At 48.6% G+C, this 26,019-nt stretch overlaps 2 non-coding genes across 2 annotated transcripts; both read right to left on the bottom strand.

Annotated features, from left to right (window-relative positions):
• Positions 1-5,065: 5,065 nt before the first annotated feature.
• Positions 5,066-5,184, bottom strand: LOC137501407 (5S ribosomal RNA). The gene has a single exon (XR_011018550.1). It is a non-coding gene; the product is annotated as a 5S ribosomal RNA (ribosomal RNA).
• A 12,989-nt stretch (positions 5,185-18,173) lies between these two features.
• LOC136886953 (5S ribosomal RNA) lies at positions 18,174-18,292 on the bottom strand. Its single transcript, XR_010861904.1, has one exon. It is a non-coding gene; the product is annotated as a 5S ribosomal RNA (ribosomal RNA).
• Positions 18,293-26,019: the final 7,727 nt, after the last annotated feature.

Below are 26,019 nucleotides of genomic sequence, written 5' to 3'. Positions count from 1 at the left end.
TCTCAGTCCCGGGTTCGGATTCTGGCGGGGGGGAGAGGGGTGAGTCCAAGATGATTGGAGGGTCGTCTGTTTGTACTGTCTGGTGCTCTTGGTTTAAGTGAGTTTGTGTGGTTTTTGTGAATGTTAGTGGTGTGTGTGTTGCGTCCAGCTCAGTTTGGGTAGCTACTTCGGCGTCTGGCGCGTACCCAATGCATACTCTGTAACGGATGTCCCTAGTTTTTAGGTGTTCAAGAATGGCGCTATAGCTGCCCTCAATATCCATAGGGAAAACAGTTATGCATCCATTAGAGAGCTCCTCTAAGAGCTGGACGTGCTTTATGACTGGCTGGATGGCTAGGTATGTGCGTTGGCGGTGGTGGAATCGGGTGTGTCTGGATGGGTACTGGTCGTAAGGCATTGGAAAAATAAAAGGATCGTACCAGGTGTCACGGTTATTGGTGCGAATTTGGAGAGGTTGGTCGAAATTGGGGGTGGTTGGGGGTTTCCTGGACATGGTTTGAGATGGGAATGTCAGTGTCTTGGCTACTCAGTCCACCAAGGTGGTCCTGACGGCTGGTATGGGCTGGGGAGACTTGGGTGTTTATGATAAAACACTGGAACGGTCAAACTCAATAAGAGGACCGGCGCGCTGTTAGGTGCTCACTCAGTGGGCACGGTCGAAGCAGGTTTAGTTTTGACGTATCTCAACGGGACAAGCCTCGAACCAGTGACCACACTGAGGGCTCTGACAAATTGCTTGGGCCTGCCGTAACTTGGCTAGCAGGCGATTGCAGTTTCTGCCTATTGTTGGTGGCAGTTAGCGATTGTTGATTTGAAATAGGCTGTGTTGCAGGTGGCCTATTCCCGTGGTGAAGGGGCTCTCTGATAGAACCCTAAATCTTGGTTGGAGCGTAGGTATCGCAGTTAGCGGCAGGGTAACTAGCGTTCTGGGTGCTGGGTTCTTGGTAGCCGGAGCTTAGTGCTTACAGGACTGCACTGCACGGAATGTGATGTGTGTTGTGTTAAATTTTCCCTGAAAATGGCGGAGTGTATCAGGCTACTCGGACCGCGCAGGAAACAGCAGTGGCTAGCTGTCGGGTGGGCTGCGCGGCGATAAGTTGGGGACGTGCTTCCTAGCTCCTTTCTCGTGCACCCTGCGTCCCGTGGGGGCGGCGGAAGGTTCAGTTCAAGGTAGGAAGGGATAGCCAAAGGATTAATGCTGCTCCTCAAATGAAAGAAGTGCTGCCCGCCTTGTTCAGGGCGTCCTGGCGCAGGTGTGTTCCATGGACAGCATTTCCTCAGCTCCCTCTCCATGCCGACATTTAGGGGCAGCCGCCGTCGTCGCGACGCCCCCGGGAGCGACCACCGCTTACCTGAAGGAAGTCCCATCCTTCCTCTAGCTGCCAAGGCAGAGAACTGTTTGTGGACTCTAGCCACTTTCGAATGAGAGCAAGGGACGTTCGGCCTTCAGGTGGATTTCTGCAGTAGCAAGGAGACCCACCGTAATCTGCCTCTAATAGCATTGCATAAAAGGGCATAAAGAAGGAAACATATAAATTAGGGACTAGTTTCCACGACTTGTCAGATTCCAGGTCTCTTGCTAGCTCTTTAAGTTCATTTTAGTCGCAGTATTTAGGGCCATAGGCACTTGCCTCACGGTCAGGTACCCTCTCTCACTTCCTGCTGTTTTAAGGCCCTTGTAAGGGAAGAGAAGAGAAGCCTAGTTAAAGAGGAATCCTAGAACGTCTAGGTGTATTTCAGGGCGTACCTTAAGGCCCAGACCGGAAGACAGCCGGTTAAGTCTCACGAAAGACTTTGTCCCTGACCTGTAGGAGGGAAGCACAGCCTGGTAGAAACGTCCCGCCTACCCCGGGCAACAAAGCCAGGACCGAATATCTCTAGGCCTATTCACAATCGAAAAGAAGCCCATATATAGTATATCTACACCAGGCGGTATTACTAATTGTTCCAATATTACAGCCGATCGCGTCCTCCCTCAAGTTGGACAGCTTGAGGTAGACAGAAGCTTCCGAGGGAGCTGCCTACAGAGAACAACTTCAGAAAAAATTGGATGAGAACAAGAGATACAATGATAGGACCCATCTTAAGACACCCAGGACTTATTCAGTTGGTTTTAGAACGATGTGTAGGCGGTAAGAACTGTAGGGGTAGACCAAGGTACGGACATGACAAGCACATGTAGGATGCAATAGTTACATAGAAACGAAAAGGTTGGCACAGGATAGGGTGGCGTGGAGGGCTGCATCAAACCAGTCTACGGACTGGTGACTCAAACAACAAACAACAACAGTAGGCTAAGGCTATTAAAAAAAAAAAACAACTACCGCTACTACTATGTCGACGACGACGACTTTTACCTAACTTTCGTAACCGACCTTTGGTTTCAAAGCTGCCATTAAGTGAGAGTATGCCTCCTTAAAATAACCTACTGGCTGCGGCGAGAATCGATCACACTATTAGCAGCATAGAACGAAGACGATCGCGTGAACTGACTTCAAATAATAGTATTAAAGTTTGAGGTTACGTCGAATGTAATTACAAAAAGGCTACGCAATTACTTCTTTGACTTACAAGTACAGCGGCATACCTAACCTCAAAAAAGAATAAGGTCAGTAAAGTGCGAAACCGCGAGAATGCTATGTCCCTTTCGACGTGTAAGGAACTTTTTCTTTCTTTCTTTCTTTCTTTCTTTCTTTCTTTCTTTCTTTCTCCTGGTCCGAACGACGCCGGGAATTGCAGGAATACGTGTTGGGTTAACACGTTGGACGTTCAATTCTTACTTGCAGATGGAAATCAGGAAGGAAGGAAGGAAGGAAGGAAGGAAGGAAGGAAGGATCTAACACAGGGTAGATGCACGGTTAACACAACTTCTCTCGCCATGTGGATTCGGTGTGATTATACGGCTGGATGCCCTTCCTGACTACAACCTTCCTTCCTTCCTTCCTTCCTTCCTTCCTTCCTTCCTTCTTCTTCTTCTTCTACTACTACTACTACTACTACTACTACTACTACTACTACTACTCAAGTTTGTGCTGTAAAAGAATACCCTGTGAAGAAAACAGGAGGTTTAAGAGTCCTCTTCCCTCAAATATCAATTGAAGTACCGTAATGAGGGATACCGAGTCATTTACATTCATGGGAGGATATGCGTAAAGGGACCTGATGATTTTTAGGCCAGCTGCGCTAGGGTTACTCTTCGTATGACTAGACCAGACCAGTACCGGTACGGTACCTCAAGATTTTTATTTTTTCTTAATTAGTTTAGGTGATCCAAGCCTAACCTGCAGTATATTGCACCCGAAATATCTAGCATCTACCCTGTAATGAGAAGATGCAGGCCTCCCTCCCAGTTTTCAAGACTGGTGATGATAAAAGTGTGCGTAATTTAGCTTGAAGTTAGCAGATCCACGATCAGTTTATGCCCCTTTTGCTCGGTTCGCTGCAATCATGTCTTAGAACAGGGTCTCCATTCTAGGCCTATCAATTCCTGCGAACTCGTGAAAGCAATCAGGTAATGAAGATGATGATTGTAGTTATTAACATTAAGAAGAGAAGTTGAGGTGTTTGTCTTCAGCAGAAAAGAGGATATAGGACCCGGGTAGCAGTGAAAGGGCGACCGTGTTAGACGCAGGATACCTAACCTCCCTATTCTTTGAATTCTAACCGGTAGTACTAAGGTAAGGAGGAAAAAGTAGGACGTACAGGTACGCAGTGTTCAGGTGCTGGGCAAATGGACGTATTATTGCCGAAGTACGAAAAATCCGTACCGGCCTAACAGGAAGTAGTAGTGGTAGGTAGTGAAAAATGTTATTTACTTTACGCCCCACTAACTACTATTTACCGTTTCCGGAGACGCCGCTGAGGCGAAATTTTGTCCCGCAGGAGTTCTTCTATTTTACGTGCCCGTAAATCTACAGGCATTAGGCCGACGTGTTTGGCCATTCAAATACCAAGGGAGTGAACCGGAATCGAACTCGCCAAGTTGAGCTCAGAATGGCCTATTTAAATCCAGGACGGTAACGGTAATGATATGGGGAGTTGAGGTTAGTTCTATGGAATTCATCACTTGCCGAAAGGTCGGTCAGCCGACGTGCAGGCTACTGAAATCGAGCACTTTCCTCACGTCACCTAACCTAAAACGTCACGACACTTTCAACTAACACTTGTCGTCGAAAACGTTACTTTCTCAGTCTTATTAGGAAACCGTCTCATCTTAGGTAGAAATGCAAAGTCCTGGGAGTCAATGCTACGATTTGTCGGAACACGCGCACAAGGGTCACTCTCCTGCACTAGTACATCATCGTTCGTAAGCAAGCTTATGAGAGACGCCCAGTTACCTGCAGAGAATAGCGCACAACAGACTTGCAACTTATTACCGAACGTCGTCGTTATATCAACGGGTCAGCGATAGTATCTTATCTTACCTGAAAGAACATAAAATGAAATCATTTTTCGCCTCTTTGAAGGGCTGCTACATGCGGCGTGCGGTTGCTAGGACACGGCTTTCATTGTTATCACGACAGTGTCGATGACGTTGTTTGGAAACCATCTTCCTCGCGATTTTCTTGGCGGGCAGGGAGATTCGAACCCACGTTCCGCCCTGGCACTGATTACCCTTCTTACCTGTAATCTTACGCGAAATAGGACGTAGTAGAATGAAGAGTTAAGAATCCGTGAGGGGCCGCCTACAGACAGGGCACACTATGCTGCACTAACCTAAAAGAAAAATAACAGCACACACACACACACACACACACACACACACACACACACACACACACACACTCTCTCTCTCTCTCTCTCTCTCTCTCTCTCTCTCTCTCGCATAATCATCATCATCATCATCATCATCATCATCATCATCATCATCAGGTCAGGTTAGGCGGGCACCTCGGAGGAAGTTAAGTATCTACAATAAACTTGAATCATGTTGGAAAGTTAAGAACATCTGGTTAGTTTCACATGTAACAAAAATCGATCAATTTCGACATTTGTGCAGCCGTAAGGCTAAAGTTGATGATAAAGGGTTATTTAGAGATCAGAATAGTAGGTAAAAAGGGAATTGAGCCAACGGCACGTGGTGTTCCCAAGCGGTCACCCATCCAAGTACTGACCACGCCCAATGTTGCTTAACTGCGGTGATCGGACGAGAACCGGTGTATTCAACATGGTATGGCCGTTGGCGAGAAAGGAAGTCTTCATTGATGCATGTGTACAGAAGGCAACGGTTATTTATTCTTTGGAGGTGGGCGGGCGCGTTGTCGAGACGAGACTTTGCTCGGAGATCGCGATGGAGGAGCGTACGAGGGCGGTACTGAGCGCGCGCGGCGGGGCGCGGCGGAACCTAACCCGAGTAGTTTTAACCTCACTTCGTCGTAACCTAACCCCAACTCGACCCAGGGCCTACATTCAATCCCAACCAATCTCCTCAAGAAAGAAAAGAAAGAAAGAAAGACCCAGGGCCCCGTGGTAGTAGTAGTAGTAGTAGTAGTTGTTGTTGTTGTTGTTGACGGCGGTGCGATTGTCGTTTCAAGCGGCAAAAGGACTGAATAATCCGTCCGGCTATGATGGTGTTAACGACGACGATTATTATTATTATTATTATTATTATTATTATTATTATTATTATTATTATTATGAGGTTTTCCAATTTCTTTTGACCTTAAAGTAACAATGCTAACCACTTTGATGTGATGTCCCCCTTTTCACTTGCCTTTGGTTTGCTTAAGGGTAAGAGGCTAACACAACTGCTCTTTTTTTTAAAGGTGTGGTGGCCCTGAAAAGGGCCGTTTCTTAAGAAGGGTGGTTATTCCCTGTAGCTCCTTACTTGGAGCTGGTGTATTTGGTGACTGCCTTGGTGCCCTCGCTGACGGCGTGCTTGGCCAGCTCTCCGGGCAGCAAGAGACGGACGGCAGTCTGGATCTCCCGACTAGTGATGGTGGAGCGCTTGTTGTAGTGGGCCAGACGGGAAGCCTCCGCGGCGATACGCTCGAAGATGTCGTTGACGAAGCTGTTCATGATGCTCATCGCCTTGCTGGAGATGCCAGTATCAGGGTGTACCTGTTTAAGTACTTTGTAGATGTAGATGGCGTAGCTCTCCTTCCTCTTGCGCTTCTTCTTCTTATCTCCCTTGGAGATGTTCTTCTGGGCCTTGCCGGCTTTCTTGGCGGCCTTTCCGCTAGTCTTAGGAGGCATGGTTGTCTCGTGTAGCTACTGAGAATCCAAACGAATGGCTGGGGGCACTTTTTTTTTTTTTTTTTTTTTGTTGATATCTAGTGGTCGAGAGCCCCGGGGCAACAGAAGGCCCCCCTACTCGTCTGTATCTGCGTCGTTCCCTAGAGGCGGGAAAGAAGTCACTGTTCTCAATTTACACTAGTGGGGGGAGAAAGCAATCTGTCGGTGGAGAAAACTGGTTCGCCACGTCAGAGATGAAAACCCCCCTCTTCGCTGTGCTATTAGTTTTCTAATTTGATAGTGCTAGGTGGCAGGGTCTTGTTGCTGTTGGTTACCTGGTTAGAAAAGGAGAAGGCAGTCTAGTGAGGATAGGAGTCTTGTCAGGGCAGGAATCTTGACAGGGGATGACAGGGTTGTTAATGAACAATCAGTTGTCTGCTTGGCATTGGTGGAGCTTGAGGGGTTAGTTGGGAGTAGAGAAGGCTTAGTAGCAGGTGGATAAGTGTGGAATTGTCGTAGCTGGGAGGTTGAACGGTTGGTGAGAAGGATGGAAGGGTGGAGTGATTCAGTGGTGGTGAGGGTTGGTTGAGATGGTTGGCATGCCTGTAGTGTGAACGGATTGCATTTTTAAGGAAGGGACATCCGGGGTAAGAGGCAGCATGATTGCCCCCACAGTTAGCACACCTCGGCTGTTGTCGAGGTACCTGGCAATCAGTGTGACGATGAGGGCCGCCACACCTATTGCATCTGGTGGAGTCAGTGCATGTCGCAGCTGTGTGATTCAGCTTAAGACAGTTGTAACATTGAATAATTAAGGATGGGTGTGGGCTGGGGGGCATTTGTGGTTGGGTGACTTGCTGGGGGTGTGAAGAGGGCTCCGGTGTTGGTCTTCTGCGGCGTCTTCTTCGTGTCTGTGTGGCACTGGCGGTGAGATTGGGTGGCTGTTGAATTTGATTGGTTGTAGGTTCTGGCTCAGGCGGAGGAGTTGTTTGCATAAGCGGTTGTGACGGAAGTGGCGGCGGGGGCGGTGGGGTAGGCTCGGTTTGGGCTTCATGGGAACTATTGGGAATATTGTCGGTTTGGGCTTCATGGGAACTATTGGGAATACTGTCAGTTTGTATAGGCTTATTGCTAGTAATAGGCGCTTGAGTGCTGCTATCGGGAAGGGCTCTTCTGCATGAGTTATTAACAGGATCCATAAGAATGGGAGGGGGGATGTCCAGGGGCTTCAATCTGTTAAGAATGGTAGGGATAGATTTGTTTCGGAGGGGAGTAATTAGGAGGTGGTTGTTATGAGTTTCTTCAATTATTGCTATGTGCTTGCTCATGATAGGTTCTATTGCCTCAATAACTGTTTTTCTTGTGAGAGGAATGGGTCCAGGATTTGTGAGGGGGATGATAAGGAAGCTGCATTTGGAGGCAATGGGAAAGGTGGTGTTGTTATGGGTATAATGGAAGGGACGCTCGAAGGGATGTTCTTCGGCGCTGGCTGCTACGATGTTTTCTTCTTCGGTTGGTTCTCCTGCACCTTCGTCCTCTTCACAATCATCTTCTTCGGAGTGGCCGTATTGGGTGACGGTAAGACCCTGATAGGTTAGAAGGAGGTAGGCGATGGCGGCAGATTCGGCAGATGTCGAGAGGAGGTAAATGTCATGGGTAGGATCTTCTTCGATGAGAAAAACATGTTCACTATTGTTGATAAGGGCAGCGGCAATTAGTAGACGATGGGTTTTCAAACTGGCGGGTGAGATTTCATTAGGACGGTCTTCGAGCTGGGGGCACCCGGTTTCAGCGTGTATTTGAAAGAAAACGCCTGTGTCGTACTAGCCAATGGGGGCGAACTAGCTGCAGCCTCATTGGCTGGCTCGCTGCCTCGCGTAACCTGCCAGAGTACAAAACTGGTGGTCACAAGGCTGCAAAATACCATTTGGTGCGAAGCAGACTAGCAGAGCATCATGTCAGGACGAGGCAAGGGAGGAAAAGTTAAGGGCAAGTCCAAAAGCCGTTCCAGCCGTGCAGGCCTGCAGTTTCCTGTCGGGCGTATCCACCGTCTCCTCCGCAAGGGAAACTATGCAGAGCGAGTGGGTGCTGGTGCCCCCGTGTACCTGGCTGCGGTCATGGAGTACCTGGCTGCTGAAGTTCTTGAGTTGGCAGGCAATGCAGCCCGTGACAACAAGAAGACGAGGATCATCCCCCGTCACTTGCAGTTGGCCATACGTAATGATGAGGAGTTAAACAAACTCCTGTCTGGTGTGACCATTGCCCAGGGAGGTGTGCTGCCCAATATTCAGGCAGTGCTCCTGCCCAAGAAGACCGAGAAGAAGGCTTAATTGCCTTAGCCTTGGTTTCCCAGGCAAAAATTTAAAAAACGGCCCTTTTCAGGGCCACCAGCTGGTTAAGGAAAGAGTTGCTTGTCAGGCTTTATTGCTCAGTAGTAAAGGAGGTGTCAAAAGAGAAAGAGCAGTACAGTACAGTACATACAGGTCTCTAATAATAATAATAATAATAATAATAGTGAAACCAAGAACAACAACAACTACAACAACAGCAAAGAGAAGAATTGTGTTTAGTGTCCCTTCAGTAGCAACAGATGCTGGAATTTAGTGTTTAGGACAGAAAATAGCCTAGCCAACTTAATGATATATTACACAGTTCATTAATTGAAGGAAGGAAGGAAGGAAGGAAGGAAGGAAGGAAGGTTGCATAAGAAGTACTTTTAATATCATACCAGTTTACGGTATAACCTTCAAAACTGGAGTAGGTTATCAGAGTAGAATGAACCAGAGGAATAGGCACGTTTTAGCATTTATTTATTTATTTATTTATTTATTTATTTATTTATTTATTTATTTATTTATTTATTTAGAAAGAAGCCAAGTGATTAGTTTCTGAATGAAAGAAAGAAAGAAAGAAAGAGGATCAGATACAGATATCTAGTGTCCATTAAAAATAAACTTCAGACTAGACTTCATTACTAACGTTGAGGGCATATTTTCTTCTCTGCAGGGCTCGAGGAGAAGTGTACTGTACAGTACAGTACAGTACAGTACCTCCTAGGAAGAAGTGCTGCACAAGCAATGCTAGAGGAGTACTGGACACGGGACACAGAGCTCTTTTGAGAGGTAAGTGGTGGCCCTGAAAAGGGCCGTTTTTTTTAAACACTGCATGCCCCCTGCCGGGAGCACGCTCGGAAGAGATCTAACCGCCGAAACCGTAAAGGGTACGTCCCTGTCTCTTGAGGGCGTACACTACGTCCATGGCGGTCACGGTCTTCCTCTTGGCGTGCTCGGTGTATGTTACGGCATCCCGGATGACGTTCTCCAGGAAAACCTTGAGCACGCCACGAGTCTCCTCGTAGATTAGGCCCGAGATACGCTTGACCCCACCTCTGCGGGCGAGACGTCTGATGGCAGGCTTGGTGATGCCCTGGATGTTGTCTCGGAGCACCTTCCTGTGACGCTTGGCGCCTCCTTTGCCGAGTCCCTTTCCTCCCTTGCCTCGTCCGGTCATGGTAGATCAGTACAACAGCGAGTTCAGAGCTCGAATGTGCCAGGCCCCGCTTTTGCTTGTGCTTTTGTTGAACGAGCCTGGCCCCGGTGACGTCGGCAACTGGCTAGCGAATGGCAGCGCTGCTGCAGCACAGGGAGGGGGAAGCGAAGGAATAAAACAAGGCGAGCGGGAGCAAGCTCTTTTATTCTCCCTGCAGCGTGTCGACAGTGAGTACCGTACGTCATGGCCCGGACGAAGCAGACTGCACGTAAATCCACCGGAGGCAAGGCCCCCCGCAAGCAGCTGGCAACCAAGGCTGCCCGTAAGAGCGCGCCTGCCACGGGTGGAGTGAAGAAGCCTCATCGGTACAGACCCGGTACCGTGGCCCTCCGTGAGATCAGGCGCTACCAGAAGAGCACCGAGCTGCTCATCCGCAAGCTGCCTTTCCAGCGGCTCGTGAGAGAAATAGCTCAGGACTTCAAGACCGACCTGCGCTTCCAGAGCTCGGCCGTCATGGCCTTGCAGGAGGCCAGCGAAGCCTACCTGGTGGGTCTTTTCGAAGACACCAACTTGTGTGCCATCCATGCCAAGCGTGTCACCATCATGCCGAAGGACATCCAGCTCGCCCGCCGCATCCGAGGGGAGCGTGCCTAAGTCCGGAGCTTGCTTAACGCTGGACCTTTCACCAAACGGCCCTTTTCAGGGCCACCAAAATATCCCAGAAAGAGCAGTCGTAGTCTCTGAGCTAGCACGGGCAGTGAATTAAAATATTTTTTAAAAATAAATAAATAATAATAATATAAATCTTGATGATGATGGTGGTGGTGGTTGTTGTTGTTGTTTCCAGGGGATGATGTGAACATTCCAAGTGCAATCACAGTAAAGAAAAAACTGAATAATAATAATAATAATAATAATAATAATAATAATAATAATAATAATAATAATGACAAAGTATATACATCTTGAAGGCGGTGGTTGTAGTTTTTTTTTTTTTAATTCCAGGGGTCGATGGGAAGAGTCCTAGAGCAATCACAGTAAAGAAAATAGTGAATAATAAAGGTGGTGATAATAATAATAATAATAATAATAATAATAATAATAATAATAATAATAATAACAAAGTATATAAATCTTGAAGGTGGTTGTTGCAGTTGTTGTGCCAAGGGGATTAAGGAAAACTCCAAGTGCAATAACAGTAAAGAAAACACTAAATAATGATGATGATGATGATGATGATGATGATAATAATAATAATAATAATAATAATAAAAACAACAACAGAGTAGCGGGGCACTTATGCAGACTTGCCCCTTTACGAGACAAAGGTAGGAGGGGGGGCCAGGTTTCACGCTCAAGACTTCATAGGCTCTTTTAGAAAGAAGGTGATGGCCCTGATAAGGGCCGTTTTTCCTCTGCTCCCACGGGAGCAAGAGGTGCGGGTGGAAGGAAGCAAGATCATGAAATGACCTCACTTCCTTTTAGCTGGTGCCTTTTTAGGCGAGGCCTTGGGCTTAGCAGCCTTTTTAGGCTTAGGTGCCTTAGGTTTCTTAGTGGGCACCTTGGCGGCCTTCTTAGCCTTGGAAGGAGCCTTCTGCTTTGGTTTGGGAGCAGGAGCTGCCTTCTTCTTCTCAGCAGGCTTTTTGGAAATGGCTTTCTTGGCTGCAGCCTTGGCTCCACCAGCCTTCTTCGCCTTGGGGATGCGCTTCTCCTTGGGGGCGGCGGACCGCTTGACAGGGGCTGCGCTGGCCTTCTCCGGCTTGGCAGCTGAGGCGAGTTTGAAGGAACCTGAAGCTCCCTTCCCCTTGGTCTGGACCAGCTCTCCGGAAGCCACAGCAGATTTCAGGTACTTCTTGATGAATGGCGCCAGCTTCTCAGAGTCCACCTTGTAGTTGGCAGAGATGTACTTCTTGATAGCTTGGAGAGAAGATCCACCTCGCTCCTTGAGGCTCTTGATGGCACTGCCCACCATCTCGGAGGTTTTCGGATGGGCAGGCTTGGTGCGAGGTTTCTTGGATGCGGAAGCCTTGTTCTTCTTGGGCGACGCCTGGGCCGGAGCCGAGGCGGGTGCAGATGCTGCCGATGCTGTTGCTGTGTCAGCCATGGTCACGGTGCGAATGTGTTAAATTTTCCCCCAGGGTTCGGTATGGTACACCTATCTCGAGAGATAGGTGTTAGTGTTGTGCCGATGCCGGTGTCTCTTCGAGACTCCTCTGTCGGCCTTTAATGTTATGTTGCAGTTTTGTGAAAGCTCGTATGTTTGATTTATTTGTTGTGTGTTATTTTCAGTAAATGGTGTTGTTAATGTATGTGTTTTGTTGAATGTATGTGTGAGTGTACTTGTTGTGGTCACCCATCCACTGGGTGGCCATTCCCGATGTTGCTTAACTATTTGTGTAAGTAGTATGTATGTGTGTTGGTACCTAGGAGAATTTACATTCAGTAACCATGGCTAGCACAGCTGTTTTTGTGGACGATGTGGCTCACCCTGTTGGAGCAGGGTTTGCCTAGCATATGTTACGTTTGGAAGTCTGTAACGCTTCATCGTGTCAACTGATCGCAACTTGCACTTTTACTTTAAAGTGCAAGTATCTGCGGATGTTAAGTAATAATTTTACAGCATCTATAGGTGTTAAGTTGGAAAGTACAGCATTGTTAATTAGCAGCATTTAAGTGGTGCTCCCGCCTCGGATTCCGTGAGTTCCAGTGCTTTAAGGAAGTGAGGAGTGAGGTCTTAGCTTGTTACTGGGCGGGGGCGGTATGCAGGGCGGGATTTAATTTAGTTGAGGATCAGTTGCTTGGCAGGCATGGGAAGTAGAGGCTGATCCGGAGTTGATATTAGCTTGGTAAGAAGACTGATCAGGGCGTGGGAAGCTTGGCAGGGCTGGGTCGTATGGGCGTTGGTAGAAGGTCCTGGGTTCGAATGATGCAGTGTATTGTGGCTGAGTGGTGTCTGTGGTGTGTAGTGGTGAGTCTGTAAGTGCCTGGCGCGTCTGTAATGGTCTCGAATTGCCCTCTTCAAGAACGGGCAGCCAGGAAATGAGGCGGCGTGACTGCCTTGGCAGTTCGCGCACCTCGGCTGGCTGCGTGGTACAGTGCACCCAGTGTGACGGTGGGGACCGCCACACCGATTACACCGCTGAGCCTCTGAGCACGAGGCTGCAGAGTGGTTCAGTCGAAGACAATTGAAACATTGTGTAATGAGTGTTGTGTGAGGGGGGGGGCGTGTTCGTGTCTCTGAAGTGTAGGTGTTGGATGTGAGCGGCGTTGACTTAGGGGCAGGTTTTTTACGCCTGCTCCCAGTCTGAGTGTATCTGGAGTGTGTTACCGTACCCGGTTGTGAGACTAATGGGGTCTCATTCCCGGGTTCGGATGCTGGTGGGGGGGGGAGTGTTTCCGTGCCCGGTTGTGAGATTAATGGGGTCTCAGTCCCGGGTTCGGATTCTGGCGGGGGGGAGAGGGGTGAGTCCAAGATGATTGGAGGGTCGTCTGTTTGTACTGTCTGGTGCTCTTGGTTTAAGTGAGTTTGTGTGGTTTTTGTGAATGTTAGTGGTGTGTGTGTTGCGTCCAGCTCAGTTTGGGTAGCTACTTCGGCGTCTGGCGCGTACCCAATGCATACTCTGTAACGGATGTCCCTAGTTTTTAGGTGTTCAAGAATGGCGCTATAGCTGCCCTCAATATCCATAGGGAAAACAGTTATGCATCCATTAGAGAGCTCCTCTAAGAGCTGGACGTGCTTTATGACTGGCTGGATGGCTAGGTATGTGCGTTGGCGGTGGTGGAATCGGGTGTGTCTGGATGGGTACTGGTCGTAAGGCATTGGAAAAATAAAAGGATCGTACCAGGTGTCACGGTTATTGGTGCGAATTTGGAGAGGTTGGTCGAAATTGGGGGTGGTTGGGGGTTTCCTGGACATGGTTTGAGATGGGAATGTCAGTGTCTTGGCTACTCAGTCCACCAAGGTGGTCCTGACGGCTGGTATGGGCTGGGGAGACTTGGGTGTTTATGATAAAACACTGGAACGGTCAAACTCAATAAGAGGACCGGCGCGCTGTTAGGTGCTCACTCAGTGGGCACGGTCGAAGCAGGTTTAGTTTTGACGTATCTCAACGGGACAAGCCTCGAACCAGTGACCACACTGAGGGCTCTGACAAATTGCTTGGGCCTGCCGTAACTTGGCTAGCAGGCGATTGCAGTTTCTGCCTATTGTTGGTGGCAGTTAGCGATTGTTGATTTGAAATAGGCTGTGTTGCAGGTGGCCTATTCCCGTGGTGAAGGGGCTCTCTGATAGAACCCTAAATCTTGGTTGGAGCGTAGGTATCGCAGTTAGCGGCAGGGTAACTAGCGTTCTGGGTGCTGGGTTCTTGGTAGCCGGAGCTTAGTGCTTACAGGACTGCACTGCACGGAATGTGATGAATGATGAATGATGTGTGTTGTGTTAAATTTTCCCTGAAAATGGCGGAGTGTATCAGGCTACTCGGACCGCGCAGGAAACAGCAGTGGCTAGCTGTCGGGTGGGCTGCGCGGCGATAAGTTGGGGACGTGCTTCCTAGCTCCTTTCTCGTGCACCCTGCGTCCCGTGGGGGCGGCGGAAGGTTCAGTTCAAGGTAGGAAGGGATAGCCAAAGGATTAATGCTGCTCCTCAAATGAAAGAAGTGCTGCCCGCCTTGTTCAGGGCGTCCTGGCGCAGGTGTGTTCCATGGACAGCATTTCCTCAGCTCCCTCTCCATGCCGACATTTAGGGGCAGCCGCCGTCGTCGCGACGCCCCCGGGAGCGACCACCGCTTACCTGAAGGAAGTCCCATCCTTCCTCTAGCTGCCAAGGCAGAGAACTGTTTGTGGACTCTAGCCACTTTCGAATGAGAGCAAGGGACGTTCGGCCTTCAGGTGGATTTCTGCAGTAGCAAGGAGACCCACCGTAATCTGCCTCTAATAGCATTGCATAAAAGGGCATAAAGAAGGAAACATATAAATTAGGGACTAGTTTCCACGACTTGTCAGATTCCAGGTCTCTTGCTAGCTCTTTAAGTTCATTTTAGTCGCAGTATTTAGGGCCATAGGCACTTGCCTCACGGTCAGGTACCCTCTCTCACTTCCTGCTGTTTTAAGGCCCTTGTAAGGGAAGAGAAGAGAAGCCTAGTTAAAGAGGAATCCTAGAACGTCTAGGTGTATTTCAGGGCGTACCTTAAGGCCCAGACCGGAAGACAGCCGGTTAAGTCTCACGAAAGACTTTGTCCCTGACCTGTAGGAGGGAAGCACAGCCTGGTAGAAACGTCCCGCCTACCCCGGGCAACAAAGCCAGGACCGAATATCTCTAGGCCTATTCACAATCGAAAAGAAGCCCATATATAGTATATCTACACCAGGCGGTATTACTAATTGTTCCAATATTACAGCCGATCGCGTCCTCCCTCAAGTTGGACAGCTTGAGGTAGACAGAAGCTTCCGAGGGAGCTGCCTACAGAGAACAACTTCAGAAAAAATTGGATGAGAACAAGAGATACAATGATAGGACCCATCTTAAGACACCCAGGACTTATTCAGTTGGTTTTAGAACGATGTGTAGGCGGTAAGAACTGTAGGGGTAGACCAAGGTACGGACATGACAAGCACATGTAGGATGCAATAGTTACATAGAAACGAAAAGGTTGGCACAGGATAGGGTGGCGTGGAGGGCTGCATCAAACCAGTCTACGGACTGGTGACTCAAACAACAAACAACAACAGTAGGCTAAGGCTATTAAAAAAAAAAAACAACTACCGCTACTACTATGTCGACGACGACGACTTTTACCTAACTTTCGTAACCGACCTTTGGTTTCAAAGCTGCCATTAAGTGAGAGTATGCCTCCTTAAAATAACCTACTGGCTGCGGCGAGAATCGATCACACTATTAGCAGCATAGAACGAAGACGATCGCGTGAACTGACTTCAAATAATAGTATTAAAGTTTGAGGTTACGTCGAATGTAATTACAAAAAGGCTACGCAATTACTTCTTTGACTTACAAGTACAGCGGCATACCTAACCTCAAAAAAGAATAAGGTCAGTAAAGTGCGAAACCGCGAGAATGCTATGTCCCTTTCGACGTGTAAGGAACTTTTTCTTTCTTTCTTTCTTTCTTTCTTTCTTTCTTTCTTTCTTTCTCCTGGTCCGAACGACGCCGGGAATTGCAGGAATACGTGTTGGGTTAACACGTTGGACGTTCAATTCTTACTTGCAGATGGAAATCAGGAAGGAAGGAAGGAAGGAAGGAAGGAAGGAAGGAAGGATCTAACACAGGGTAGATGCACGGTTAACACAACTTCTCTCGCCATGTGGATTCGGTGTGATTATACGGCTGGATGCCCTTCCTGACTACAACCTTCCTTCCTTCCTTCCTTCCTTCCTTCCTTCCTTCTTCTTCTTCTTCTACTACTACTACTACTACTACTACTACTACTACTACTACTACTCAAGTTTGTGCTGTAAAAGAATACCCTGTGAAGAAAACAGGAGGTTTAAGAGTCCTCTTCCCTCAAATATCAATTGAAGTACCGTAATGAGGGATACCGAGTCATTTACATTCATGGGAGGATATGCGTAAAGGGACCTGATGATTTTTAGGCCAGCTGCGCTAGGGTTACTCTTCGTATGACTAGACCAGACCAGTACCGGTACGGTACCTCAAGATTTTTATTTTTTCTTAATTAGTTTAGGTGATCCAAGCCTAACCTGCAGTATATTGCACCCGAAATATCTAGCATCTACCCTGTAATGAGAAGATGCAGGCCTCCCTCCCAGTTTTCAAGACTGGTGATGATAAAAGTGTGCGTAATTTAGCTTGAAGTTAGCAGATCCACGATCAGTTTATGCCCCTTTTGCTCGGTTCGCTGCAATCATGTCTTAGAACAGGGTCTCCATTCTAGGCCTATCAATTCCTGCGAACTCGTGAAAGCAATCAGGTAATGAAGATGATGATTGTAGTTATTAACATTAAGAAGAGAAGTTGAGGTGTTTGTCTTCAGCAGAAAAGAGGATATAGGACCCGGGTAGCAGTGAAAGGGCGACCGTGTTAGACGCAGGATACCTAACCTCCCTATTCTTTGAATTCTAACCGGTAGTACTAAGGTAAGGAGGAAAAAGTAGGACGTACAGGTACGCAGTGTTCAGGTGCTGGGCAAATGGACGTATTATTGCCGAAGTACGAAAAATCCGTACCGGCCTAACAGGAAGTAGTAGTGGTAGGTAGTGAAAAATGTTATTTACTTTACGCCCCACTAACTACTATTTACCGTTTCCGGAGACGCCGCTGAGGCGAAATTTTGTCCCGCAGGAGTTCTTCTATTTTACGTGCCCGTAAATCTACAGGCATTAGGCCGACGTGTTTGGCCATTCAAATACCAAGGGAGTGAACCGGAATCGAACTCGCCAAGTTGAGCTCAGAATGGCCTATTTAAATCCAGGACGGTAACGGTAATGATATGGGGAGTTGAGGTTAGTTCTATGGAATTCATCACTTGCCGAAAGGTCGGTCAGCCGACGTGCAGGCTACTGAAATCGAGCACTTTCCTCACGTCACCTAACCTAAAACGTCACGACACTTTCAACTAACACTTGTCGTCGAAAACGTTACTTTCTCAGTCTTATTAGGAAACCGTCTCATCTTAGGTAGAAATGCAAAGTCCTGGGAGTCAATGCTACGATTTGTCGGAACACGCGCACAAGGGTCACTCTCCTGCACTAGTACATCATCGTTCGTAAGCAAGCTTATGAGAGACGCCCAGTTACCTGCAGAGAATAGCGCACAACAGACTTGCAACTTATTACCGAACGTCGTCGTTATATCAACGGGTCAGCGATAGTATCTTATCTTACCTGAAAGAACATAAAATGAAATCATTTTTCGCCTCTTTGAAGGGCTGCTACATGCGGCGTGCGGTTGCTAGGACACGGCTTTCATTGTTATCACGACAGTGTCGATGACGTTGTTTGGAAACCATCTTCCTCGCGATTTTCTTGGCGGGCAGGGAGATTCGAACCCACGTTCCGCCCTGGCACTGATTACCCTTCTTACCTGTAATCTTACGCGAAATAGGACGTAGTAGAATGAAGAGTTAAGAATCCGTGAGGGGCCGCCTACAGACAGGGCACACTATGCTGCACTAACCTAAAAGAAAAATAACAGCACACACACACACACACACACACACACACACACACACACACACACACACACACACACACACACACACTCTCTCTCTCTCTCTCTCTCTCTCTCTCTCTCTCGCATAATCATCATCATCATCATCATCATCATCATCATCATCATCATCAGGTCAGGTTAGGCGGGCACCTCGGAGGAAGTTAAGTATCTACAATAAACTTGAATCATGTTGGAAAGTTAAGAACATCTGGTTAGTTTCACATGTAACAAAAATCGATCAATTTCGACATTTGTGCAGCCGTAAGGCTAAAGTTGATGATAAAGGGTTATTTAGAGATCAGAATAGTAGGTAAAAAGGGAATTGAGCCAACGGCACGTGGTGTTCCCAAGCGGTCACCCATCCAAGTACTGACCACGCCCAATGTTGCTTAACTGCGGTGATCGGACGAGAACCGGTGTATTCAACATGGTATGGCCGTTGGCGAGAAAGGAAGTCTTCATTGATGCATGTGTACAGAAGGCAACGGTTATTTATTCTTTGGAGGTGGGCGGGCGCGTTGTCGAGACGAGACTTTGCTCGGAGATCGCGATGGAGGAGCGTACGAGGGCGGTACTGAGCGCGCGCGGCGGGGCGCGGCGGAACCTAACCCGAGTAGTTTTAACCTCACTTCGTCGTAACCTAACCCCAACTCGACCCAGGGCCTACATTCAATCCCAACCAATCTCCTCAAGAAAGAAAAGAAAGAAAGAAAGACCCAGGGCCCCGTGGTAGTAGTAGTAGTAGTAGTAGTTGTTGTTGTTGTTGTTGACGGCGGTGCGATTGTCGTTTCAAGCGGCAAAAGGACTGAATAATCCGTCCGGCTATGATGGTGTTAACGACGACGATTATTATTATTATTATTATTATTATTATTATTATTATTATTATTATTATGAGGTTTTCCAATTTCTTTTGACCTTAAAGTAACAATGCTAACCACTTTGATGTGATGTCCCCCTTTTCACTTGCCTTTGGTTTGCTTAAGGGTAAGAGGCTAACACAACTGCTCTTTTTTTTAAAGGTGTGGTGGCCCTGAAAAGGGCCGTTTCTTAAGAAGGGTGGTTATTCCCTGTAGCTCCTTACTTGGAGCTGGTGTATTTGGTGACTGCCTTGGTGCCCTCGCTGACGGCGTGCTTGGCCAGCTCTCCGGGCAGCAAGAGACGGACGGCAGTCTGGATCTCCCGACTAGTGATGGTGGAGCGCTTGTTGTAGTGGGCCAGACGGGAAGCCTCCGCGGCGATACGCTCGAAGATGTCGTTGACGAAGCTGTTCATGATGCTCATCGCCTTGCTGGAGATGCCAGTATCAGGGTGTACCTGTTTAAGTACTTTGTAGATGTAGATGGCGTAGCTCTCCTTCCTCTTGCGCTTCTTCTTCTTATCTCCCTTGGAGATGTTCTTCTGGGCCTTGCCGGCTTTCTTGGCGGCCTTTCCGCTAGTCTTAGGAGGCATGGTTGTCTCGTGTCTTTTTTTTTTTTTTTTTTTTTTTTTTTTTTTTTGTTGATATCTAGTGGTCGAGAGCCCCGGGGCAACAGAAGGCCCCCCTACTCATCTGTATCTGCGTCGTTCCCTAGAGGCGGGAAAGAAGTCACTGTTCTCAATTTACTCAAGTGGGGGGAGAAAGCAATCTGTCGGTGGAGAAAACTGGTTCGCCACGTCAGAGATGAAAACCCCCCTCTTCGCTGTGCTATTAGTTTTCTAGTTTAATAGTGCTAGGTGGCAGGGTCTTGTTGCTGTTGGTTACCTGGTTAGAAAAGGAGAAGGCAGTCTAGTGAGGATAGGAGTCTTGTCAGGGCAGGAATCTTGACAGGGGATGACAGGGTAGTTTAATGAACAATCAGTTGTCTGCTTGGCATTGGTGGAGCTTGAGGGGTTAGTTGGGAATAGAGAAGGCTTAGTAGCAGGTGGATAAGTGTGGAATTGTCGTAGCTGGGAGGTTGAACGGTTGGTGAGAAGGATGGAAGGGTGGAGTGATTCAGTGGTGGAGAGGGTTGGTTGAGATGGTTGGCATGCCTGTAGTGCGAACGGATTGCATTTTTGAGGAAGGGACATCCGGGGTAAGAGGCAGCATGATTGCCCCCACAGTTAGCACACCTCGGCTGTTGTCGAGGTACCTGGCAATCAGTGTGACGATGAGGGCCGCCACACCTATTGCATCTGGTGGAGTCAGTGCATGTCGCAGCTGTGTGATTCAGCTTAAGACAGTTGTAACATTGAATAATTAAGGATGGGTGTGGGCTGGGGGGCATTTGTGGTTGGGTGACTAGCTGGGGGTGTGAAGAGGGCTCCAGTGTTGGTCTTCTGCGGCGTCTTCTTCGTGTCTGTGTGGCGCTGGCGGTGAGATTGGGTGGCGGTTGAATTTGATTGGTTGTAGGTTCTGGCTCAGGCGGAGGAGTTGTTTGCATAAGCGGTTGTGACGGAAGTGGCGGCGGGGGCGGTGGGGTAGGCTCGGTTTGGGCTTCATGGGAACTATTGGGAATATTGTCGGTTTGGGCTTCATGGGAACTATTGGGAATACTGTCAGTTTGTATAGGCTTATTGCTAGTAATAGGCGCTTGAGTGCTGCTATCGGGAAGGGCTCTTCTGCATGAGTTATTAACAGGATCCATAAGAATGGGAGGGGGGATGTCCAGGGGTTTCAATCTGTTAAGAATGGTAGGGATAGATTTGTTTCGGAGGGGAGTAATTAGGAGGTGGTTGTTATGGGTTTCTTCAATTATTGCTATGTGCTTGCTCATGATAGGTTCTATTGCCTCAATAACTGTTTTTCTTGTGAGAGGAATGGGTCCAGGATTTGTGAGGGGGATAATAAGGAAGCTGCATTTGGAGGCAATGGGAAAGGTGGTGTTGTTGTGGGTATAATGGAAGGGACGCTCGAAGGGATGTTCTTCGGCGCTGGCTGCTGCGATGTTTTCTTCTTCGGTTGGTTCTCCTACACCTTCGTCCTCTTCACAATCATCTTCTTCGGAGTGGCCGTATTGGGTGACGGTAAGACCCTGATAGGTTAGAAGGAGGTAGGCGATGGCGGCAGATTCCGCGGATGTCGAGAGGAGGTAAATGTCATGGGTAGGATCTTCTTCGATGAGGAAAACATGTTCACTATTGTTGATAAGGGCAGCGGCAATTAGTAGACGATGGGTTTTCAAACTGGCGGGTGAGATTTCATTAGGACGGTGGATAAGTAGAGCATAGTCGAGAGGTTGGGGAGGGGGGGGGTTGAGTTTGATGGAGAGAGGAAGATTGAAATCAGAATATGGGCCCCAGCTACTCAATCCACCGGAGTTATCCATATTCTGGGCGAAGAAATAAGAGATATAGGTAAGGGGAGAGGTTAGGGTGGGGGCTTGGCGGGAGTATAGGAAACTAGCACTGATTGGTCAAACTCCTCGGAGGACCAAGGCTAGGGTGCACCCGGGGGGTACCGGTCGCGTCAGGTTTAGTTGTTACGGATCACGCCGGGACAAGACGCGAAACAGGCACACACCGGGTGTAAGACAAATTTGCTTCTTGTAGCTAGCAAGGGGCTAGCTGGCCGGGCTGGACGTCTGGCTGCTCGCTTGGCAGGCGAAGGAGTGCTGGGCCGCGATCAGTAGGCTCCCCTTATATACCAGGAGGGACGGACCGCGCAGGAAATCTTGGCAGGTGGCCTATCCACCCGAGGTCCAGGGGCAGGCTGCGGCGACTGGCGGAGCTTGACGGGCGAGAGAGGCGAGCTTGCGGAGTAGCTGGGTGCTCGCACGCTCGGTCCCTTGGCTGGCTGCGGCGACTAGCGGGGTCTGGCTGGCGCTGGGGGCGAGCTGTCGGTTTGCAGGATACCAGCTCGCTGGCTGACAAATTGCTCTGACTGACAAATCCGCTCTTGATGGCTGACAAATCTGCTCTGAAATGTCTCGTGTCCGGTTTCAGCGTGTATTTGAAAGAAAACGCCTGTGTCGTACTAGCCAATGGGGGCGAACTAGCTGCAGCCTCATTGGCTGGCTCGCTGCCTCGCGTAACCTGCCAGAGTACAAAACTGGTGGTCACAAGGCTGCAAAATACCATTTGGTGCGAAGCAGACTAGCAGAGCATCATGTCAGGACGAGGCAAGGGAGGAAAAGTTAAGGGCAAGTCCAAAAGCCGTTCCAGCCGTGCAGGCCTGCAGTTTCCTGTCGGGCGTATCCACCGTCTCCTCCGCAAGGGAAACTATGCAGAGCGAGTGGGTGCTGGTGCCCCCGTGTACCTGGCTGCGGTCATGGAGTACCTGGCTGCTGAAGTTCTTGAGTTGGCAGGCAATGCAGCCCGTGACAACAAGAAGACGAGGATCATCCCCCGTCACTTGCAGTTGGCCATACGTAATGATGAGGAGTTAAACAAACTCCTGTCTGGTGTGACCATTGCCCAGGGAGGTGTGCTGCCCAATATTCAGGCAGTGCTCCTGCCCAAGAAGACCGAGAAGAAGGCTTAATTGCCTTAGCCTTGGTTTCCCAGGCAAAAATTTAAAAAACGGCCCTTTTCAGGGCCACCAGCTGGTTAAGGAAAGAGTTGCTTGTCAGGCTTTATTGCTCAGTAGTAAAGGAGGTGTCAAAAGAGAAAGAGCAGTACAGTACAGTACATACAGGTCTCTAATAATAATAATAATAATAATAATAGTGAAACCAAGAACAACAACAACTACAACAACAGCAAAGAGAAGAATTGTGTTTAGTGTCCCTTCAGTAGCAACAGATGCTGGAATTTAGTGTTTAGGACAGAAAATAGCCTAGCCAACTTAATGATATATTACACAGTTCATTAATTGAAGGAAGGAAGGAAGGAAGGAAGGAAGGAAGGAAGGAAGGAAGGAAGGAAGGAAGGAAGGAAGGTTGCATAAGAAGTACTTTTAATATCATACCAGTTTACGGTATAACCTTCAAAACTGGAGTAGGTTATCAGAGTAGAATGAACCAGAGGAATAGGCACGTTTTAGCATTTATTTATTTATTTATTTATTTATTTATTTATTTATTTATTTATTTATTTATTTATTTAGAAAGAAGCCAAGTGATTAGTTTCTGAATGAAAGAAAGAAAGAAAGAAAGAGGATCAGATACAGATATCTAGTGTCCATTAAAAATAAACTTCAGACTAGACTTCATTACTAACGTTGAGGGCATATTTTCTTCTCTGCAGGGCTCGAGGAGAAGTGTACTGTACAGTACAGTACAGTACAGTACCTCCTAGGAAGAAGTGCTGCACAAGCAATGCTAGAGGAGTACTGGACACGGGACACAGAGCTCTTTTGAGAGGTAAGTGGTGGCCCTGAAAAGGGCCGTTTTTTTTAAACACTGCATGCCCCCTGCCGGGAGCACGCTCGGAAGAGATCTAACCGCCGAAACCGTAAAGGGTACGTCCCTGTCTCTTGAGGGCGTACACTACGTCCATGGCGGTCACGGTCTTCCTCTTGGCGTGCTCGGTGTATGTTACGGCATCCCGGATGACGTTCTCCAGGAAAACCTTGAGCACGCCACGAGTCTCCTCGTAGATTAGGCCCGAGATACGCTTGACCCCACCTCTGCGGGCGAGACGTCTGATGGCAGGCTTGGTGATGCCCTGGATGTTGTCTCGGAGCACCTTCCTGTGACGCTTGGCGCCTCCTTTGCCGAGTCCCTTTCCTCCCTTGCCTCGTCCGGTCATGGTAGATCAGTACAACAGCGAGTTCAGAGCTCGAATGTGCCAGGCCCCGCTTTTGCTTGTGCTTTTGTTGAACGAGCCTGGCCCCGGTGACGTCGGCAACTGGCTAGCGAATGGCAGCGCTGCTGCAGCACAGGGAGGGGGAAGCGAAGGAATAAAACAAGGCGAGCGGGAGCAAGCTCTTTTATTCTCCCTGCAGCGTGTCGACAGTGAGTACCGTACGTCATGGCCCGGACGAAGCAGACTGCACGTAAATCCACCGGAGGCAAGGCCCCCCGCAAGCAGCTGGCAACCAAGGCTGCCCGTAAGAGCGCGCCTGCCACGGGTGGAGTGAAGAAGCCTCATCGGTACAGACCCGGTACCGTGGCCCTCCGTGAGATCAGGCGCTACCAGAAGAGCACCGAGCTGCTCATCCGCAAGCTGCCTTTCCAGCGGCTCGTGAGAGAAATAGCTCAGGACTTCAAGACCGACCTGCGCTTCCAGAGCTCGGCCGTCATGGCCTTGCAGGAGGCCAGCGAAGCCTACCTGGTGGGTCTTTTCGAAGACACCAACTTGTGTGCCATCCATGCCAAGCGTGTCACCATCATGCCGAAGGACATCCAGCTCGCCCGCCGCATCCGAGGGGAGCGTGCCTAAGTCCGGAGCTTGCTTAACGCTGGACCTTTCACCAAACGGCCCTTTTCAGGGCCACCAAAATATCCCAGAAAGAGCAGTCGTAGTCTCTGAGCTAGCACGGGCAGTGAATTAAAATATTTTTTAAAAATAAATAAATAATAATAATATAAATCTTGATGATGATGGTGGTGGTGGTTGTTGTTGTTGTTTCCAGGGGATGATGTGAACATTCCAAGTGCAATCACAGTAAAGAAAAAACTGAATAATAATAATAATAATAATAATAATAATAATAATAATAATGACAAAGTATATACATCTTGAAGGCGGTGGTTGTAGTTTTTTTTTTTTTTAATTCCAGGGGTCGATGGGAAGAGTCCTAGAGCAATCACAGTAAAGAAAATAGTGAATAATAAAGGTGGTGATAATAATAATAATAATAATAATAATAATAATAATAATAATAATAATAACAAAGTATATAAATCTTGAAGGTGGTTGTTGCAGTTGTTGTGCCAAGGGGATTAAGGAAAACTCCAAGTGCAATAACAGTAAAGAAAACACTAAATAATGATGATGATGATGATGATGATGATAATAATAATAATAATAATAATAATAATAAAAACAACAACAGAGTAGCGGGGCACTTATGCAGACTTGCCCCTTTACGAGACAAAGGTAGGAGGGGGGGCCAGGTTTCACGCTCAAGACTTCATAGGCTCTTTTAGAAAGAAGGTGATGGCCCTGATAAGGGCCGTTTTTCCTCTGCTCCCACGGGAGCAAGAGGTGCGGGTGGAAGGAAGCAAGATCATGAAATGACCTCACTTCCTTTTAGCTGGTGCCTTTTTAGGCGAGGCCTTGGGCTTAGCAGCCTTTTTAGGCTTAGGTGCCTTAGGTTTCTTAGTGGGCACCTTGGCGGCCTTCTTAGCCTTGGAAGGAGCCTTCTGCTTTGGTTTGGGAGCAGGAGCTGCCTTCTTCTTCTCAGCAGGCTTTTTGGAAATGGCTTTCTTGGCTGCAGCCTTGGCTCCACCAGCCTTCTTCGCCTTGGGGATGCGCTTCTCCTTGGGGGCGGCGGACCGCTTGACAGGGGCTGCGCTGGCCTTCTCCGGCTTGGCAGCTGAGGCGAGTTTGAAGGAACCTGAAGCTCCCTTCCCCTTGGTCTGGACCAGCTCTCCGGAAGCCACAGCAGATTTCAGGTACTTCTTGATGAATGGCGCCAGCTTCTCAGAGTCCACCTTGTAGTTGGCAGAGATGTACTTCTTGATAGCTTGGAGAGAAGATCCACCTCGCTCCTTGAGGCTCTTGATGGCACTGCCCACCATCTCGGAGGTTTTCGGATGGGCAGGCTTGGTGCGAGGTTTCTTGGATGCGGAAGCCTTGTTCTTCTTGGGCGACGCCTGGGCCGGAGCCGAGGCGGGTGCAGATGCTGCCGATGCTGTTGCTGTGTCAGCCATGGTCACGGTGCGAATGTGTTAAATTTTCCCTGAAAATGGCGGAGTGTATCAGGCTACTCGGACCGCGCAGGAAACAGCAGTGGCTAGCTGTCGGGTGGGCTGCGCGGCGATAAGTTGGGGACGTGCTTCCTAGCTCCTTTCTCGTGCACCCTGCGTCCCGTGGGGGCGGCGGAAGGTTCAGTTCAAGGTAGGAAGGGATAGCCAAAGGATTAATGCTGCTCCTCAAATGAAAGAAGTGCTGCCCGCCTTGTTCAGGGCGTCCTGGCGCAGGTGTGTTCCATGGACAGCATTTCCTCAGCTCCCTCTCCATGCCGACATTTAGGGGCAGCCGCCGTCGTCGCGACGCCCCCGGGAGCGACCACCGCTTACCTGAAGGAAGTCCCATCCTTCCTCTAGCTGCCAAGGCAGAGAACTGTTTGTGGACTCTAGCCACTTTCGAATGAGAGCAAG

This window comes from Anabrus simplex, chromosome 6, assembly GCF_040414725.1.
Source record: "Anabrus simplex isolate iqAnaSimp1 chromosome 6, ASM4041472v1, whole genome shotgun sequence".
Taxonomy (NCBI): domain Eukaryota; kingdom Metazoa; phylum Arthropoda; class Insecta; order Orthoptera; family Tettigoniidae; genus Anabrus; species Anabrus simplex.
This window is presented reverse-complemented; position numbering and strand designations above follow the sequence as displayed.